The sequence below is a fragment of the Dermacentor silvarum genome, chromosome 8, assembly GCF_013339745.2.
Source record: "Dermacentor silvarum isolate Dsil-2018 chromosome 8, BIME_Dsil_1.4, whole genome shotgun sequence".
Lineage (NCBI taxonomy): Eukaryota > Metazoa > Arthropoda > Arachnida > Ixodida > Ixodidae > Dermacentor > Dermacentor silvarum.
In genome coordinates this window covers 125,764,321-125,777,253 of record NC_051161.1, presented here as the reverse complement: position 1 = coordinate 125,777,253, position 12,933 = coordinate 125,764,321, and the positions used below count along the sequence as shown (strand labels likewise).

Genomic DNA, 12,933 nt, shown 5'->3' with positions numbered 1-12,933 from the left:
TCAGCGACTTACTAACACGAAAAAGCACATCATGATTGTTCACATTGAAAAGTGTTATTCAGGCTAAGCAAGCATTTTTAAAGCACGGATGCAAAATTATTGGCTTGTTTTATTTTTGCTAGTAGTTTGTTCCAAATTTTAGGCTCCTGAAAACTGTGGCAAACGTTGTCCGGAAATATTATTAGTTGGAGGAAGATTAAAATTTCCGTACGATTGATTTTTGGATGCAAGAGAGGATTAGGATGTGTAAAACATAAAAATATAAAAAGGCAGGTTGCTTTTAACTATATTGAAAACACACGTGGTTATTTTTAATTCGTGTATCATATCATACGGCAAAACATTCAATCTATTAAACAAAGGCAGACTAGGTTCATCGTAACATGAATGGGTAATTATTCTCAGGGCTCGTTTCTGAAGTTTGCGTACAGGTTCAAGATAACTTTTGTATGTCGCACCCCATGATTCATTACGGTATGTGATATGGCTATTTATGAGTGCAAAATATAAAATACACAGGGTGTTAGTATCGAGATGATGACGTGTTTGTGAGAGTTCGTAGCATCCCGATGCGATCTCTGTACAAACTGTGCTTATTTGTTCTTGTCAGTGCAGATTGCTATCTAAAATCACGCCAAGATACTGAAATGAGCAGACTTCGTCTAATGGAAAATCGTTTATTTGTCAATTTAACGATTTAGGAGGGAAGATATTGTTACGCGTTCGAAATACTACATATTTAGTCTTTTTAACGTTAATCGTAAGTTTGTTCATTAAAAGCCATTCCATTGCTTTCTTGAACTTTTCGTTTCCTTTAGTTTCCAGATCACAAATGTTATCAGCTATTACTACAATACAAATGTCATCGGGGTACATAAGAACTTCACTTGTACCAAAAATAAGTGGGACGTCGTTAATATATAATGAATATAAAAGTGGGCCAAGTGCTGATCCATGAGGGACACCAGCGCGCATATTCTTAGGTGATGATGGAACATTGTTCATTCTGACTACTTGCACTCATTCACGAAGGTAGCCAATAAGAAGATCTAATGAACTACCGCGCAAACCATCATGCTTATGTTATGTAGAAGTATGCTGTGATCAACAGCATCCAAGGCTTTTTTAGGTTCAGGAATATGACACACACAAGTCTATTATTTTGCAAAGCTACAATAATTATTTGAGTTAACGTTACCACTGCTGACGAAGTTGAATGATTCGGACGAAAGCCATGTTGCGGTCGGCACATAACCTGATACTTGTCAATAAATTTGTGGAACCGATGGGTTAGAATTTTTTCAAATATAGTATGAATGGTACTGAGCGCGCATATTGGCTTCTAATTACAAGGGTCATTACGGTCTCCATCTTTGAAGATAGGGAGCCCTTAGCAATCTTAGCTGAGACGGATATCTAGAGCAGTTGACGGAGTGTTTAAACAAGTGGCATAGAACTGGTCCTAATATATCTATATTCTCCTTAATCATTCGAATAGAAATACCATCTAGTCCGGAGACTTTAGAAGTTGACGTCTTACTGACTGTTGCCATCACGTCTTCAAGTTCAATGGTATACATAACGAAAGTGTTAGGTACGGGGCTCTGCGAGATATATATATTTTCTGATTCACCAAACTTCGCTGCCAGGTCCAACAACCAAAAGTTTACTGAACATGCCGAGTAAATGCTGGCTGACAAGCAATAAACCGAAGAAACACAAGAAGGAGAAACAAAAACGAATGTGTATTTATAAGCATATCCCGACACTGTCTAAATTAATGATTATATTGACATAGAAGCAGCCTTTCGACAGCAGGAAAAAGAATCAGTTCTTTCAGCTTTCAGCTTTTGATTGCAGGCAATTCAAGCGGGCATAAACATGTAAGAATAGAGTCTGGTTGCGAATACCAGATAGGAATGAACATTGAGGCTTTCCTTCATACTTTCTCACTTTGGCTGAATAATCAGTTTGAAATGACTCCCATTAGGATGTAACAATGCTGATCTAATACCGGTTAAATACAACACCAGTGCTACACACACGCAAACGCATAGCCTTGACTTTATCGCAGCCTTTTCACTCCGGGCAATTGTCTTTAGATAGCTAAATCAAGACTGATCAATGCAACAGAAATAACTCGTGAGACGGGTTGATCTGTGCAAGCCGCGAGAGTGTTTTTGCTTGCAGGTACAGTGGTCATGGACGACGTAACACTCAAATAAAGCTCGCCGTCGCAAACTGCGAGGCCGAGCGATGACGGAAAGCGCGAGCGGCGAGATGACCAGGAGAAGGAGAGGCTGGGCGAGAAGCATTGTCGCTAACTCTAGTTTTATCAGTATTTCCATGTTTTCTGGCATGGAGGAAGGAAAAAGTTACGAGGGAGCATCACGAAACGCCATTGAAGCCAAGAGCGTCGTCCCAACACATGCTGAAAACATCAGAGCACGGAGGATACCTGAGAGCGAGCGGTAGTTTTGAGTAGTCCCGGTTGATTTTTCTGGATACTCATTCGAATTTTCCTTCCTCCATGCCCATTCAAAACCAAACGTCTCGGCAAATCTCGAGGCAAGAGGTAACGTGTTGGGCCAACACTGAGAAAAGGGACTGGCGTCACGGAGAGTTCGCTTGACAAGGCTGACTGCGTGACTTAATGCTCTCTCCTAACTTTTAAACGCGTAAGCATTTTTATGCCTACCCAACGAGAAACTTGTCCGTCACGTAAGAATGCAATGACTCACACCTCTGTAAGCAAGCAAATAATGCAGTGGCTCATACCCCCGCAAGGCTGAGGCTACAGTGAAGCGAACAGTGCATACATTCATTGAAATCAGCCATACAACACACAGAACAGCACGTTTCAATAAATAACAAGCTCAAAACAAGCTTCCCTACGGTCAAAAAGCATTACATATCTCCTCAACAGTTGTAGTGGTGGTTTTGCAAATGCTTCGCTGGACATCCACTTTCGCACGTTCATAACGACCGATAAGTGTTGATAAGGGTCTGATCGAGACCGACAAGGGTGATAACAACCGATAAAGGCTGACAAGGGTTGGATCTAGTCCGATAAGGTTGATAACGAACGATAAAGATTGGTAAGTGCTTATGCTGGTCCGATCAAGTTTGATGAGGTTGATAATGACACCGCGCTGCGTGGAGATGAGCAAGTGGCACTATTATTACGCATACTTTAACAAGGCCAGCGGAGTTTCTGCGTGAAATTTTTCATTCCTCCATGTTTTCTGGTCGAGAAACTCCGCCGTCACGCTATGGGCGAGGTTCACACGCTGCTCAACGATGCCGCGACGCGGCGTCACTATCCCACAGAGGACATCTTTCGCGTATCGAAACCCCGAAATGCTTGCACGGTGCGAAACGCACGAGCTGATTGATATGGTGCGTTCTGTGCATAGGGCTGCCCTATTTTTCAAGTTCTGGAGTGTTTAGCTGAAGTGACAGGGTGGGACGGCGATGCCGAAGACGTGTTGCGTTCTGGGGTGGCGTTCCGGCGACCAGAGAACGACAGAAAAGGTTGTTGTTTTGTTTACCGAGTGACATGGAGCAGCACGAGAAATAGAAGGGGGCCATACCGCGGCAGGTTGGTGGCGATTTTTAATGTTGAATTGAAGTATACGCGTCTGTTCGAAAAACAGTTCGATGCCTAGGACATCATCACTCCTACAATTTCGATATCAACGGTGACGCCGTGTCCCTGGGGCGTGAAAAACCGACGCTGAAGCCTAACGCCGTTCCAATGATTTTTGAAGGCCTTCAAGCGTATCTCACGAAGCCCAAACCACGATCCCGCTCACCAAGAAATGGCATTGCTTTGACGAGAAATCTGGCCCTGTATTCACAAACGGTTCTTAGGCTACTAAAGTTCGTAAGAACAAGTACAGTCCAATAAGAACAGTAAACATATCAATAGCTATGACCGCCGACTAATTAGAAACAGTTCTTACAAACAGAAACCATTGTGAATTCAGCTCTTGAAGCGCAGGGAACAGCTCCGTTTCCTTTTCTTTGTCTTTAAAGGAAGTCATTCCAAGAAAGTGGCCCTTGCAACAACGATTTCATTGTTTTCATCTCCTGATAAGATACTGCTCACGCTTTAACAGAAAGGGACCAACTGTGCTCGTCGAACAATCTGGCGCTATGCGCAACCGAGAGTTCGCGCTTACTTACAGGTGAGTGGGTGTACAATAGCCAAGACATTTGCCTCTGTTTACAAGTACTTACTGGCGCTTTGTTGCGAATGCGCGGGGTTTAATTTCACTGGAATATTTAAAAGCGGAACATATAGAAACTTTGAGACGAACTGAGCTGATAAAGAAACCTGGGCTCAGACCACCCTGCCAAGGCGGCCGCATTTCGATGGGGCAACAAAATGCAAAAACACCCCTTTATTTTGATTTAGGTGCACGTTAAAGGACCCCAGGTCATAAAAATTAATCCGAAGTCCCCCATTACGGCGTGCCTCATAATTATATTGTGGCCCTGGCACCTAAAATCCCAGACAGACAGACAGACAGACAGACAGACAGACAGACAGACAGACAGACAGACAGACAGACAGACAGACAGACAGACAGACAGACAGACAGACAGACAGACAGACAGACAGACAGACAGACAGACAGACAGACAGACAGACAGACAGACAGACAGACAGACGGACAGACAGACAGACAGACAGACAGACAGACAGACAGACAGACAGACAGACAGACAGACAGACAGACAGACAGACAGACAGACAGACAGACAGACAGACAGACAGACAGACAGACAGACAGACAGACAGACAGACAGACAGACAGACAGACAGACAGACAGACAGACGACAGACGGACAGACAGACAGACAGACAGACAGACAGACAGACAGACAGACAGACAGACAGACAGACAGACAGACAGACAGACAGACAGACGGACAGACGGACAGACGGACAGACAGACAGACAGACAGACAGACAGACAGACAGACAGACAGACAGCGAACAATGAACTTTATTGAGGTCTTGAGGGACTAGCCGGTGGAGACCCGTTGGGGCCCTCGGCTCGCCGCTGGCTGCTCCCATGTGGAAATCGGGAGGCCAAGCCTGTCCCCTCTTTCACGGCCCTCTGGATGGCCGTGGACTGGATCTTGAGTTCGGTACTTGAGATGGCCTCGTCCCAGCCTGTTCACTGGTGAGTGACGCATCCCGTAACGCAGGACACTGCCAGAACATATGAGCTACAGTGCTAAACTCCTCCCCACAATCCGGGCACTGCGGATCAATTTCTGTGTTAATCCTGCTTAGGAAAACTTGCGAGGGATATGACCTTGGCGGAAGCGTCCTAAGCGTGATCGCTTGAGAGAGAGAGAACTTTAATTTTAATTTTAATTTAATTTTAATTTAATTTAATTTAAATTGAATTAAGAGAGAGAGAAGAATTTATTTCCGGCAGATTGCTGGGCTGGGTTCCCACCTAGGAGCCAGCGGAGAGATCGTGTCTCCCGGCAACTTCCTCGGCCTGCTGGATAGCCCACAGTTGCTGGTCCAGGCCTGAACTGAGCAGCGCAGACCCCCAACGCGCCCCAAGGCCCTCATTGAAGGCCGCGACCCCAGTAGTGCTGATTAATGCTGGACATGCCCATAGGATGTGATCTAGTGTGGCTCTGGTGTTACAATACTGGCATAGATTGGTTGTATATAATTCAGGGTATATATGGTTCATGATGACAAGGTTCGTGTATGTTCGTGTTTGTAGCTGCCGCCATTGAACGGACTGGGCCCGATTGAGCTTGGGGTGAGGCGGTGGATACTCACGCCTTTGCATTCGATAATGCTGAGTAATGTCACAGAATTTAGTGAGCCGATCGTCCCATTCCCACACCACCGCGGAGGTGTCCGTTCGGGTGGCTGCTTCTTCGAACGCGGCTCGGCACGTCAGACCTCGAACCACGTTGTGCGCCACCTCGTTTGAACTGAACTCCGGTTGATCTAGAGGTGTGTGGGCTGGGATCCAGAGGATTTGTACGCATTTGTCTGCCTCATAAGTTTTGCCTGTATTAAGGATCCGCAATGCCTCAGGGGAGATTCTGCCGTTGGCGTAGTTTCTCACGGCCGTTTGATAGTCGCTGATGATATACGAGGCATTGGTGTGAGCTATCGCCAGCGCGATAGCCACTTCCTCCGCCGTTTCTACGTGTCTTGTGGCGATTGATGCGCTTGCTTTGCATTGGTGTGTGCGGTCTACGGCCGCAGCTACGAAGCGGTGACGGTCCCGATAGCGTGCTGCATCGACAAAGACCGCTTCCTCGTTGTGACCAAAAATCTTAGTCATAGCTTTGGCTCTACTGACGCCTCTGCCCTCGTTGTGTTCGGGGTGCATGTTCTTGGGTATCGGTGGAACTAGTGAGTTTAGTTCGGATATTGCGTGGTATGTCATGTTTGTCGCCATGTTGGGTGTGGTAAGAGATGCCGAGATTCTTGAGTAGTATCTGGCGGCCTGGCTTAGTCTTGGCCAATCGCTCGTATTGTGATATTTGTTGTGCCTCGATAATCTCCTCGAGGGTATTGTGTAATCCCAGTTTGAGAAGAAGGTCTGTGCTGGCGTGTTGCGGCAATCCTAGTGCTTGTTTATGTATTCGCCTAATGAGGCTGTTGAGTTTTGCCTTTTCTGCGACGAACCATCGGTGATAGGCTGCCGCATAGGTGATCTGGCTGAATACGAATGATTGGATGAGGCGGAGGATGTTCTCTTTCATGCCTTTATGTTTATTGGTGATGCGTTTAATTGGTGATGCGTTTATTGGTGATGCGTGGAAAGAGTAGATGACGGTACTTTTACTATATAGGGGCTTTAGTCGTTTGTACTGGCCGGATGAAGTGTCATTACACTGATAATGACACCGGTTTGCTGGGGATGAGTAAGTGGTACAATGCTTACGTACACTTAGACAACTCCCAGAGGAGTTGCTGCGTGATTTTTTTAATGTCTGTGAGTGCGCTAGATCTAGAATATGCAGAATCGGCATACGAAGCTTAATAAATTGAGGAGCAAGTCTTTTGTTTTTATCAGAAAAGTGATAAATTTCTATTTCACGTGGAAGCCGCGCAAATAGTCAAGTTAAATTCAAAGTGCCATAAAGATTGCTGTTCCCCTCCTAATGAGTGGCTGCTTGCACTGTTGGACTTGTGACTGAATATATTTTCTAGCGAGGATCAGATGTTCGGATAGTTTGTTCATGATCAGATAAAAACAGCGCTACCACATGGCTATACAGTTCATAGTTAGGGTATCTGTAGGTGTGCTCCTTCTTTGTTTTGTCCAATGTGGTAGCGATGTTTTAATCCTGAATTTTATTTCTGCTCGTTCGAAAAGCACGCTTGCTCTCCATGCAGGTGTTGTCCGTGAACAAGAGTACCTGTTCCCAAGTCCTGAGAACCAACGAGAGCAGACGGGGCAATCGGTAATTGTGGAATATTTTCATCCGTGTATCTGATTTATTCATGCATTCAGAATCATCGTACTAAAGCTTGTACAGGATTTTAAAACATTTTAAAGACGCTGCAGTGATCAGTTGTCATCCACAAATTTCCCAAAAACAGAAGTGTCAATGAGGGACAACGGGAAATACAGTGACATTAAGGTAATTATTGGTTAAGCACAGGTACGGTGAAAAAGCGGACAGGTTTGCCTACTCTTCGAAAATATGGATGAAATGTTAGCAATCTTCTTCCTTAATTGTAATATAAGTGCCTAAACCTAAATGTTGCAGCGCCCACCGAAGCCGCAACGCGGGCAGTCTGAGGTCGTCGCTCTCGGCCGGTGCCTTGGTGCCGCCTGTGAAAGATTAAAATAAAGTTGGGCGGCGCTTGCTCTATGGGCAAGCACGACACGAGCAGTTATGTTCTAGAAACCTGCTACGCTTATACTCTTGTTCTGGCGCTCCGCTGCGACCCCTCGGTTCCCGGCAGTGGTCAGAGATGACCCACCGCAGTAACCTACCGCCCTCAGACAACATTCCGCCTGACGCTACCTCACGCCCGCGAGACGTCACAGCTCTCCAGCTCCACCTGCCCACGTTCTGGCTCAAGAACCCGCAGGTTTGGTTCGCCCAGGTCGAAGCCACCTTCTATCTGCATCACATCACCTCGGAGACTTCTCGGTGTTGCCGCTTGGTTTGCAACCTGTTCTCTGAGGTGACTCAAGAGGTGGCGGACGTCATTGCTGCACCTTTGGGCGATGCCCCGTGCCAGCAACATAAGCAGAAGTTTCTATATCGCACCACGGCGTCTGAGAGCACGCGCCTCCAGCACCCGCTCACCTCGAGGAGCTTGGAGATCGCCGCCCCTCCATGCTGCTCAACAGCATGCGGCAGCTCCTGGGCACAAACAACGTCGACTCGAATGGTGCGCTGTTGAGGGAGCTCTTCCTGCTGCGTTTGTCGCAGTCCACCCGCGTTGTCTTGGCCGCAGCAGAGGACTTGAGCCGGGACCGCCTCACCGATCTCTATGATCAGGTCCGCGACGCGACTTCTCCTTCAGTCGCCGCCCTCTCTTCAACACCAGAGTCCTCAGTCATGTCCCGCTTAGAGTTCCGGATAAAACATCTCACCGTTTCCGTCGAAGCCCTTCGGACGTCCTCTCATGACCAAGCGCGGAACCTCCGCACATCCTAGCCATCGTTCGACTTCCCCGAGTGGTTCCCGTTCGCGCAGGCCTTGAAGCTCGACACTTTGCTGGTGGGTGGGTGGGTAAACTTTATTCACGAGAGAATCATGTGAGGGGGAAGCAGAACGACGATGGGCCCTCGGGCGGCTCTAGATGGCCGGGCACTTTTGTGCTTCGGCGACCCCTCTGGCCCAGCCCACTGCCCAAAGCTGTAGCTCCGATTGTGAGCTGCGTAGAGCAGCCTCCCATCGCTCCTGGTATTCTGATCCTTGCCACGGGGGCTTGGGCTTGTTCGGGCAATTTAGAAAGATGTGGTCAAAGTCGGATCTGGTTCTAGGACACAAGTGGCAGTGAGGAGAGGTTTCACCGTGGGTAATAATGGACAGAAGGAAAGGGGTTGTGACTGTGGCCGTTTGAAGTCTGCGCCACAAAATATGGTCACTTATGGGAAGAGATTTATGCGGTGGGAGGTAGATTAGGCGGAAGTTTCTGTAAAACAGGGTGAGCTCGTGGTAGCTGAGGAGTCGATCGCTGGCAATGCGAGACGAAGGCGGGTCGCTTTCAGCCCGGTTCACTAGTGATTGGGCCTGGGTGTGAGCGGCTGTGTTTCCTGGGTGCTCGTTGTCTGCAGGGACCCAAAGGAGTGTGATGAGGTGATTAGGTGGATGAGTTGAATCGAGGATTGCCCGTATCATCGCACTTTCCACCACCGTGCCCGCCCAAGCAAATGGTCGGTAAACGTGCCGCGAAATCACTGACGGCAGCAGCTGACCTCGCCTTAACAGATAATTTTCGCATTATATTTATGTGCGGGGTTTCTAGAAAAAGGCACGAGCTTTAAAGTGACTGTTTACAAAGGTCACCCAAATAAGAGCCTTAAATTTGTTATAAAATTTTAGAGTATGTGCCACTGACCTGTAATTTGATTAGTGTTGCTTGTAGCGTAAAAAATATATGGTACATGGCAGAAGCATACAGATGACATGCTTTGGGGTCGTAAATCGATGTCGTTGACTTGGGTTACGACTGTAACACTATTGTGAATTTTATACTCACTTCGTACACTTGCTGGTACGCAAGAAATTCATTACTGTACTTGACTATCAGTCTTCCATGAATTTCAATTGGTCTAACTCGGAAAATTTCATGACAGAATTTGTCCTTATTTGGTGCATGTGTCAAGTGGGGCGGCCATCTTTAAATGAGACTGGGGCAATGTTAGTTCAGCTACACGCTTCTGCAAGCTATAAAATATTTATACACTACTGGCAAAAGTTCTCCCAGCTTGCAAATAAGATACTAGAAAATTAAAAAAATATTTGGCTCAAATTAAGATTTTCAATGCAATAGCTCTTGTACTGCACAAGGCAAGTTTGCATATTGGTGGTGCTCAGAAATGGCATTGCTATATATTTCAGCGGAAGTATAATGTTTAACTAAAAGTGCATTGGTCTACCATATGCAGCTCTATGTGCAAGGCGGGGAAATTGGGAAATTAGGCACGAGTCAAAGTAAACTGACGAAGCAATACTCATTCAATGCCGATGTAGAGACAAGCCGTACAATCTTTATCTTTTGTAGCTCGGCTGGTTTAGGGCGCTGGGACCCATGTAATTTGGGAGAATTTAGCTGAGAGCTACATAGCGCATTTAATCTCACAACCTGCAGTGTTCATGGATCAAATTATGCTAGCAGAGACAAATTTGTCGTTGACAATATAAGAGCGAGACGTTATTTATATGCTGATTTCAATGTACACCAGTGACACCGTTAAGATTAAGGTACCAGAAGTTTGAATGGAGATAAAAATTGTAGGCGTCAGGGTAAATTGTCAGCTACGCTGACGGTTATCCACAGTATGTTCATTGTCACTATTTTGTCGTATAATTACCGGGTAAATTTCGAGATTTGCCATTTGTTGTTTGCATTACACATTACTTCGCGCACATGTTGAGGCTAGGTTACTCGAAGCTTCAGGGACTATTCGATAAATAGCTAACGTCCCATAGGTCTCGCTGTACTGCGCGCAATGTAGTGCAGCGTAATTTAATAAAAGTGATTAACGCTGTTCAACTCCTGTCGACCAAGAAATTTATGGCGTTTTCTATGCGATCTTCAATGTTGACGAAAGCGTACACAACGTAGCAACCGCGTGAACCGATTTCGTTTGATTGATAGTGTAATTGATTGAGAGCAACCAAGGGGCCAGAAGGGAATTGTCGGACAATGTGCAATAACTTTTAACAACCTGGCATGTTTTATTGCACACAGTGCTGTACACCAGCATTGTTGCCCTAGACACCTTCAAAATGCGGCATCCGCGAGTCTGTGCTCCGCTGTAGAATGCCGTAGCCGCCCATGAACAGAGTTAATTGTATTGATACGTTCGGGATAGCTATAGATGGTATCGCACTCATGCAAGACTGCCATACCACGGCTAAAATATGATATACTATCAGTCATGATTATGTGGAATAATATCGAAACCTCAGCAAAGCCACCCTCACAGGGACAGAAATACGAAAGCATTTTATAACTGGAAGGCTTGTTTCTTATTTAGTATTCTACCCAATCAATTTGTAAATATGCTACGAGAGGTCTATTTCTTTGCTTTACGGTACATTGAGTGTGGTGGAGAGCGCTGGCAGTTCTTTATGTAATCATCTTGTAATATGGGCGTCTCTATTGTTCTCCTAGACATTACTATCTCCAGCAAGCTAATTTATGACCAAAATAATTAAAGACTCCTTTCGCTAAAGACGATTTTGTGAAAAGAGGGGTTATGGTAAGTGCAATGTGTGCCAGTAGTTTAAGATTCTTACCGTAGTTAGGAGCCGTATAACGTAAAACTATTCGAAACTGTTTTTATTCCCATCTCCTGACCTCGAATTTACGTAACCACTGACGCAAGCATAGAGCGGCAGCGCAAAGCGTTGTTTGAAGAGCCGAATCATACGCTTTCTTCGTTTATAAGAGGTCACTTTTGTTTGATTTCTGAGCGAATAGCACTGCCTACATTGAGTGGTTTTTCGTATCTAATTGGCTGTCAAGAGGTGAGGAGCACACTGAAGGAGAGAGTGTTTCGTTGGGGCCGAGTCAGCGCAGGGAAAGTAGATAAACGGATGGGGAGGGTGGTGCCGGCGTCTGCGATTACTTAGCTTGCCGTTGCTGGTCAGAACTGGCTGTGACGTGCAACGGAAGTTTCTTCTTTCTGGGGTTTTACGTGTCAAAACTAGTTCTGATTATGAGGCACGCCGTAGAGGGGGGCTCCGGATAAATGTTGACCACCTGGGGTTCTTTAACGTGCACTACAACGCAAGCCCACGGGCGTTTTTGCATTTCGCCTCCATCGAAATGCGGCCGCCGGGGCCGGGATTCGATTCCGCGACCTCGTGCTCAGCAGCGCAACGCCTTAGCTGTCTGAGCCACCCCGACGGCTCGCAATGGAAGTTTAAAATGCGGCTAAAACGAATCCGCTGGGAAAAAGAGTTGGCTGAGCGATGTCGCATAAGTGCCGAAAGGCCTGGATAACGCCATACGGCCACGCAAAAGTATTTATCACACGGAAATAAATCTATGCTCCCCGGCAGCTCCGAGTAGCCAGTGCAAAGCGTTCGATAGGCAGCCATGTTCTATTCCTTTCGGAACGGGGCAGTCTCCGGCTATTCAGAAAAAAAAATTCAGCTTCGTTCAGCATAATAATGCATCTTTAACATGTACATGTCACTTTGATTGAGTTAGATTTCGTGGTTTTGTGACGCCGCGTAACAGACATGGCCCATTATGCATAATCAGTGTGTACACGCCATATCAGATGGGAAGTTTTAGCGGTTTTTGTGACGTCGCGGGACCGACCGGTGAAGTGGGGATAGCTCCAAAATTTTTGACCAATCGTGGATGGCTGATGGCAGAATTGGAAGAGAACAATTTGGAATAGCTTTTTATTATGGTGCCCCACAATTGTTGCAAATAATACGAATAATTTCGTTACTTTCAAGAGTGATGCGTGCTTCGTATTTTGTTTCTGCGGTGTCCTCGGCGAACTATATAAGGCACCTTGTTTATACTTCAAGGAAATAAAGGAAAGGCTATGAGTAAAATGTAGGCAAAATTCTAAGTAGTTGGGTTATATGAGCCTTTTGATATCAATTAGCTATGCAAGTACTAGAGAGCCTTATGAGTGTGTTTTAGTGGCACCAAAGTGAGATCGCTGCCCTGGCATAAATATATACAATGGTCACCCAGGCCAAATAAACGGACATGGG

The 12,933-nt window shown here is 46.1% G+C and overlaps 1 protein-coding gene across 2 annotated transcripts in view; it reads left to right on the top strand.

Annotated features, from left to right (window-relative positions):
* LOC119462392 (membrane metallo-endopeptidase-like 1) overlaps positions 1-12,933 on the top strand; it is a 258,366-nt gene that overhangs the window by 43,354 nt on the left and 202,079 nt on the right. The window contains exon 3 of one of the 2 annotated variants that reach the window (XM_049671869.1): positions 7,397-7,464. The exons of the other annotated variant lie outside the window; for it this stretch is intronic. The gene's annotated coding sequence lies outside the window, so the exon portion shown is untranslated. The remainder of the gene's footprint in view (positions 1-7,396; positions 7,465-12,933) is intronic. 2 annotated transcript variants of the gene reach the window in all.